Source organism: Parus major, chromosome 2 (genome assembly GCF_001522545.3).
Source record: "Parus major isolate Abel chromosome 2, Parus_major1.1, whole genome shotgun sequence".
NCBI lineage: Eukaryota > Metazoa > Chordata > Aves > Passeriformes > Paridae > Parus > Parus major.
Genome location: NC_031769.1, coordinates 111,748,883 through 111,756,924, shown reverse-complemented (window position 1 = coordinate 111,756,924; position 8,042 = coordinate 111,748,883). Strand labels below are relative to the sequence as shown.

The following is an 8,042-nucleotide window of genomic DNA, read 5'->3' as shown; positions in this document are numbered from 1 at the left end:
TCCCACACCGCTCCAGTACCGCGCGCGCCCTGCGGGGCCCTCGTGCCGCCGCCGCCGCTTCCGCCGCGCGGTCCCTCCCGCGGGCCGCCCCCTCCCGGCAGCCCTCGCGCCGGAAGCGGCTGACGACAACAACAAATACCGGCGGCGGCGGCGGCCGCGCCAGGCAGGGCTCCCCCCATATCCCCGCGCCCCCCACCCCGCCCCGCCGGCCCCGCCGAGCCGCCTCTCCCGGCCCGCCGCCTCTCCCCTCTCGGCCGCGGGCCCCGCCGAGGCGCTGCGCGCCCCCGCGGAGCCGCCGGGCCCGGCCGCGCGGCGCGGGGGGGACGCGCCGCCACCGCCGCAGGATGAACGGCGCTGCCCGCGCGGGACCCGGGGGTGAGTGCCGAGCACTGTCCGGGGACGTGCGGGCTCCCCCCGCCGCCCCGCTCAGCCCCTCCCAGCTGAAGTGGGGAAGGCGGGGACTTCGGTACCGGGAGGGCGGCCTTGGCGAGGGGCGTCGGTCCCGGCGCTGGGGCGCAGGGCTGTACCTGTGGGGCGGGCGACAAAGAGCTGGGAGGCGGCGGAGCGGGGGTCGAAGAGGATCGGGATCCCGCGGCTGGAGCCGGTCGCGGGGCGGCGGAGTGACCCCAGCGCAGCTGCTGTGGGCAGGCGGTGGCTGCCAGCCCGCAGAAGGGAGCAGCGCCGGGCGGGCCGGGGTGCTCCCTGCCTGCCCAGGGCTCCGCTGCCAGGGCGAGGGATTCGCGGTGAAGTTACTACAAGGAATGACTCAGCCTGGCAGCGCCTCCGTGCTCGCCCTCGGCGGCGGTCGGGCGAGCGCCGTGCAGAAGCGTTGTGTGTTTACAAACGTTGTTCTGCCTCTCCCTCGGTTGTTTACTTGGTCCTGCTTCCGAGGAAGCATGTGTCCTGTAATGAATTTTCCCTTCGGGTTTTTCTTACGGCTCTTTAGTAGACTTTCAGGCTGTTGTGTGGATCAGTGCTCACTCTTCTTTCTCGCTGACCCCCAAAAGTACTGTCTGCAAGTGATCCAGAGATAGAAATACTAATATTGGAGAATTAAATGAGCTGACCTTTGTAGCGTTCATATTTCTTACTTAACATCATCTAAACATGAAATAAAAAGTCATGTCTGGTCCCAAGAAACCCAGAAATGTTAGTTTATACCTCATATAACCATAGCTTTTTTTTCTCTTGTGTCATTTGTTTTTGTCTGAAGTAATTACATGGTATGTCCTGGCTATGAGCCATTTCTTGTGGTTCATATTTTAAGCTTTCACCTTTGTTTCTTTATGGGAAAGAGTGAGGAGGTTGAGGTTTGGTTTTTTTCCCCTTGTATTTGCATATATGTGTGTCAGAAGTAGTTTGTGCTGTCGGGTTTGTGGAAGGACTTTATGCTTCTGGAGGTGTGTGCTTAACTGTATGGTACTTCTGCAATGCTGGAGAAATAACAAGAATGGGAAAGCGTGTTTCAGACAGTTGAATTTTATACAGCTGAGAAGTACTGTGTGGAATAACACTATAAATAGAATTAGAGAATGGCCTGGGTTAGAAGACACCTTAAGGATCATCTAGTTCTAACCTTCCATGCCATGGGCAGGGACACCCTCTGCTAGACCCGGTTGCTTAAAACCCCATCCAACCTGTCCCTGAACACTTCCAGGGATGGGACATCCCCAGCTTCTCTGGGCAACCTGTTCTGTTGTCTCACCATCTTCACAGTAAGGAATTTCTTCGTCATGTCCAATGTAAACTTACACTCTTTCACTTTAAAGCTGTTGCTCCTTGTCTTTTCACGTACATATCCTTCTAAAAAGCTCACCTCCATACATCATGGAAGTAAATTATAATAATGATCATAATAATAATGAAAATGTGCACTATTATAGTATATTTGAGTTGTGAATTTTAAGAATATTTAGTATGTAATACCTTGGGAAATTTTTCAAAGATGAAGCACATGAAAAAATGACCTTACTCTTATCTTGAGGTCTAATACAAACTTCTGTGCCAAGAAGCAAATATTAACAAGAAAGAATTTAGATATTCTAACATCATTAAGTTTAGATTGAAGTGCGCACAGGGTGTATTTGTACTTACTCTAAATGTTGCCTGGATCTCAAAATAGCTTTATTTTATAATGCTGAGAGTAGTAAAGAAAATTACTTACTGAAGAACACATGGTAAGGGATTTCAGCTAGCCCAGTTTTAAAGCTGGAAATACAAATGAGCTCTTTTGGGTAGTGGATTATTGTAAGATAGACCTAACTGTGCTTTGGAAGTATGTTATTGTTGTCCACTCTGTACAAGTAGCTGTGTGTTTTATAGATTGTAAAATAGCAATCTACCTTAGCCACAATTGTGTTGGTGTAGGCTTGTGCTCAGCACAGTTTTGGGTTAGTAGTTTCTGAGATCGTGTTCAAGGGGCTGTCTCTCTCACCATGTCAGGTTACTCTATTTATAATTAGAAGTGTATGCAGCAGACTTGTGCTCTGGCTGGAGAAGAGGGCAAGGGTTATTTTGAGGTCTTTTGTGGTGTCTGTTTAAAAAACGGTGTGTCCCTGCATGTTGTCTGAACACAGCTGTTACATAGCCTTGCACAAACTAAGGTGGAAAACATAATTTCTAAACTGAACTTCAGTTATTTTGGTTAAATAAGGGACTGAGTGTATGTTGGGGATAAGGGAGTAGTGCATGTTGATTTGTTTTTGATAAGAGTGGCAGTTACAGTGGAATCACTGGAAAGAATTTTTCTGTATGTTATCAGTGTGTCCTTAAGTCTTTATTTGGTTTTGAACCAGCAATTACTTTCTGTGGAGGACTGGCTTAGAGAGGTATGAGGGTCTTGAGACTCAATTGCACAAGATGGGTTCATTAGCATGTTGAAGTAAAGAGAAAACAAGTTAAAATGAAAAACTATAGCTTGTGTACCCAGTTGTTACTCGAGCCACTTCAGTCATTTGGATAGTGCCCAAGCAGTCATGTGTCTCCTTCTGCATTTGTAATATTGCTCAAGAAAGTTGTGCTCCTAATTTTTGGTCCACAGCTCTATGACATTATATGAATGGTTTCTGAAGATGAGGAGGAGACAAAAAAATAATACCATACTACTTTCAAGGAGCCTGTTAATAGTTAGCATTCTGATGCAAAGTTGTTAATCAGTATTACTGAGTAGCAAACACTTGATTACAAGATGCCAACTTACATAATAATATTGTATTATACTGCAGGATGTGATTGAATGCAGTGATACCAAACAGGCCAAAAAAAAAATAATTATTGATATGTAAATTACTAATCCAATTACAAGAATTACAGAGTGTCTGTTTTCTAGCTGATTTGCCAGACTAATTATTTTGGTGTACAAGTTGAAAGATCCTCACATGAATTGTGTGTTGTAAAAGCCTATAGCACGATTAATGGTGATAAAAAAATTGTTAGCAATTACTTTTGTGAGCTAATTAAAATTCTGTGGTTCCTGAGAAAGTCACTTTTCTATTTATGAGTTAATTCATAGTGCAGATCCACTCTTTATTTAGTTTCTATTTAAATTTTAGTTTTTTTAATGTAGTTCAGTTGAAAGGCAAGTTGGAAGACATCATAGCCATGTACCAGATCTTTTTATCTTTTCTATTTGTAAGCAGGGTTGGAAGTGGATATGCTTGGCGTTTTCTTACAGGATTCAAGCATAAGTATATTGTTACTGATACATGAATAATACTTCAATACTATTTTTTGTAAGTTGTGAATAGAAATACCAAAACACATTTATTGATGCCACATTTACGTTCATAGATTGAGACAGGGCTGGTCAGAAGAAACAGCGGTGCTGTCAGGGCAATTCTTGCTTGTCTTCCATCCATCTCCTGTTGTGTATTTTCCTTTTGTTGTTCAGGTTTCCAGTCCATGGTTCAGCAGGGTTGTGAGCTCAAGCTACCAGCTCAAGCAACAGCTCAGTGTAGCTTTTTATGACCATCCAAGATGCTGGCAGTTTCTTTTGGAAACAGATTTTGCAGCTGGGCCTGCTGTCTTTATCGCATCAAGGTGAAACGATTATGGTGTGCTATATATAAAGCTCTAGCAGTTTGTGCATCTAGGAAATAAGCTGTGCTAGAATGTGGTAGACTGTTTTCTGTGAATTAGTACAAATAAGTACAGAAAAGGTCTGTTTGAGTGCTGTATGAATTTCTTTCTGAACTGCATTAGTGGAAAGTAAAATGTAAAACTGCTTTGTCAACTAGTTTGGTTCCAAAAATCCTGCATCTGTCTTGCTGTGTAATGCTATAGGATCAATGAGAAGAATGGTGTGTGAATATTTGAGAGCAGCTCTGCCTAAGTAATGTTCTAATGTTTTTTTAACTGACTTCAGAACGTGGATTTTTTTTCTCTTTATAAAATAACTCATGTTTTCTTGCCTTTTCAAACTTTCTTTTAAAACAGTATTTTTGCTTTTTCAGGAGAATAGGAAAGCTGTGGTGGTGATAGTAAAATAGTGTGTTCAGTATTTCAACTGCATGTTGCTTTTATTTGGAGGGATTAGATGGAATTAGTATCTTTATGATACATCAATTTTCATTATTTTTCTTGACGATGTGTTTGACAGGCCAGTATGCTTTTTTCATTTTGAACAGATTGAACATGATTTGTATGTTAGAGGTAGTATGCAGTATTGAAGAACTAATTATAGGGAGAGTTTTACTTACATCATGAATTCAAAAAGTCATACCACTCTTAGCAAAGCAAAAATATAAATTCTGTAAGACTTGCAGTTTGCTGAGGTCTGATTTTTGAATGTTTGAATTAGCTGTTTCTGAGTTCCCAAATTCTGTTTTGATTTAGTTTCGTGATTGAATATGTTATGCTCTTTTGTGTTGCAGTTATAGCTGTAGTATTTTTTTGCTCTTTATCACTGGAATGGTGACTCTCAATGTCAGTGGTTTATCTCAAACTTTGAGTTTGTTGATGCCAAGTAGCTGTGCTGGTATGTCATAAGTGTGAAAATCTGACCCTTATTTATTATAGTTGGCTTAGGATAAACAATTCATACTGACAAAATGGTGCTTTTATTTATACAGTTTTTCTTCCATCCTCCACAGCATGTATTTTTATTAAATTCAGATGAAGTGAAGATTCTTACATAAGAATATATTGTGTAACAGAACTAGAAGCTGTCTTCTAATACATTGTGCTTATGCTATATTGTAAGTGTTCTACTAGTAAATTCAAGCTGACTTATCTATTTAAAAATATTCTTTACAAGTACTTGTGTTGTCTACTGATAGAGACTCGATTCTCACTCAGTGGTTTGAAGACATGACTCAAAATTCTCAGTTCTGTCTGAATGAAGTGGGGGAGGGGTAGTGTGTAAACTTTCTTTTTTATATGAAAGGCTTGGTTGTAAAATACCTATATATTTCAAAAGGCAAATGTATTGTGACAACATTTCCACACGCATGTTATGGTTCTAAACAGCACAACCAGGGTTTAATAAGACAGTTACAATACCTCAGTTATTGCAAGTTGTATTTTTCTTTGGTTTTCTTGGGGTTTCTTTGGTGGTTGTATAGTTCTTAAGTTGGTAAAACTGCATGAAAGAATTTATCAGTGCACGTTGTTAAAGTTATAAACTAGCAAAAATTTATATTCCAGAAAGGTAAAGAAGAAAGATGAAAATGAGAAAAAAAACCTTGAAATTAGAGACAATTTAATATTCTGCAAACTATCCTGCAGCTTTTCTCATTTCTTAGCACATTGCTGTTATCTTCTTTCACACTGTTGCCAATAGAGTTCCAAAGGTGATTTGTAAATATGTGATATCCAAGAAGAGCTAGTAAACTGATCTGAGAAGAATATGACATTTCTGAATATGTATTCCTAGGGAGACTGGGGGTTGTATGAGCTCTGCATCTTGCTGGTGGTCATTTACTTTCAGATACCACTGAAAATAAAAGAATGTTGATGAATAGGGGGGAGGTTGGTAGGTGACATATGAGTTATAAGTAACTTAAAAAAGAGAAATTTGATAAATTCTATCTTTAGATCATGGAAGTTAAAATACTAATTTTATAATTAATATAGGATAAGAAAAATTTGAAACAAGTTTGAAAGTTGCAAACCAATTAAACAGTTTATCAAGACGGTAGTGGATTTCCTTATTACTAGAAAGCATTAATGTTTTTTTTAAGATCTGATTGCTTATGGATAGAAATTAAGGAAGAACCTGTGACTTTAAGGTAGGCAGTCAGACTAAATCACAAGGATCTTTACTTGCCTTACATTTCATTATTGTCAATCTTTGACTTTCTTTTCCATCTGTAGTGTTTTTATTCCTGTGAAGTAAATGTCATTTAATCAGTCTTATGTTCTGTATTTTTGTCTTTTAAATAGTTCTGCCCAAGATATTTTTCTTTTCCACATAAAAGAAAAAGTTGCAGCATTAGGATGTTGTATCTAAAGAGGGAAGAACAGGGGAAATGGCCTTCTAGACGGTATTTTGAGAAACTCTGTCCTTAGTTGCATCTGTAGTAATTACAAATTTTTAAGTTATCTTAGCCTGTGCTGGTTTGGGTTTTTTTACTAGGTTTCCAGGAAGTGATCTATTAGTAACTGAGGATGGCACAAACTATTAGAAATATGAATGATGCCTTCTGAAAATTTTCACCTGTCTTCTTGAATGATGATTCTGGTGTTGAGTATCATCTGTACTCATTGGCCTCTTTGCAGCCTTTGTTGAAGTGTAGTTTGTGAAGTTATGTAATGAACCAGAGCATGGAACCAATTTGAGCTGTCAGTATCCTGGTGAAGTATGCTGTTTCTAACTTACTACAGCAAAGTCATCCAGTTTATTCTGCAGAAATACTGATAATCGAACCACTGAAAGATGGTGCAGGGAAAAGAGCAGAAGGACTGGCTGAGGAAATGGATTCATAAGTCTGGTGCTCTTTTTGTTACCCAAGTTTGTGGTCTTGGTTGATCAGAGTGTTAGTGGAAGAAGTGTTGGTGCCGATTTGTCTGAGTTGGGTATTAGAAAGAATGGAATTTTTGTTGTCTGTTTCTTGCAGAATTGTTTGTAAACACTGAAAGATTTTACATGCTAATTACTTTAAAGAGTATATACCTACAAGAAGAACCTTCCCACCACTCTGGAGTCAGTCAGTACCTTGAATAAAACCACCTGAAGCTCCATGTACCTGAGAGTACCAATCTTTGCAAAGAGAATGTATTAATCCCTGTAATTCAAGGGAGGCTTGTACTCCACAAATGCTTTGAAATGGCAAAATTATACATTAAAACCAGAAAAATCTGACAAAACCTTGAGTTAACTTTGTCAAAAGCTAAGGCGCAGACAGCTGTGTAAAGATTTGTTTCCATCAATTAAAAACAAAAAAAGGAAATAAAGAAAAGGGATACTTCTATGTGCTGTGGGCTGTTTCCTAGCAATAAGATTGTCAGAAATCCTAGGTTTGTTTTCTGGCTTGTACCTGCTAACTGAGGCACAGAAGTTTCATTTTCTATCATGTAAGAGATGTGAGGCTTTGAAAAATATGGTAAAATTGTATTTACTGTTGGAAGAGGAGAACTTTTGTCTGATCTGTTAAATGGACTGTGTTTTGGCAGCTTCTCAACTCAGTGAAAACAGCAGTGTAAATAGATGCTAACCATGAGATTGGAAGCTTTGTAATCATGTCCATATGGAATCATGACACAGTGCCTGATAATGGGCTTGTTGCCTTATGAACATGTTTGAAACTATTGCGTTCCTAGAAGTTTTGTTTGAACTTGTGAGATGCTGCATTGTTTTGGGCCACACTGATTTCAAAGCCCATTCTTTAATGCACAGTGTTTTCTTGTCTGCCCAGGTTTGCTTTTGATCTGCTCTTTCACTTTTGATGTTGCTGAGGACCTCTGAAGGCATTGCAGCACCTACTTAGCTGAATGAGGAGCTCCCACGTAATTCAGAGTTGTAGGAGCAACTCTGAATACGATGGCCATATGTAACTGAAATATTAGATTAGTAATATATAAAATGATTCATCTTAAAGGAGGGG

The 8,042-nt window shown here is 40.3% G+C and overlaps 1 protein-coding gene across 3 annotated transcripts in view; it reads left to right on the top strand.

Annotated features, from left to right (window-relative positions):
- Positions 1-291: 291 nt before the first annotated feature.
- RB1CC1 (RB1 inducible coiled-coil 1) overlaps positions 292-8,042 on the top strand; it is a 65,402-nt gene continuing 57,651 nt past the window's right edge. For 2 of the 3 annotated variants that reach the window (XM_015618636.2, XM_015618633.2), the window contains exon 1: positions 292-375. The gene's annotated coding sequence lies outside the window, so the exon portion shown is untranslated. Of the gene's footprint in view, positions 376-4,018; positions 4,039-8,042 lie in introns of those variants that run through there. The other variant, XM_015618632.2, reaches the window with a different exon arrangement.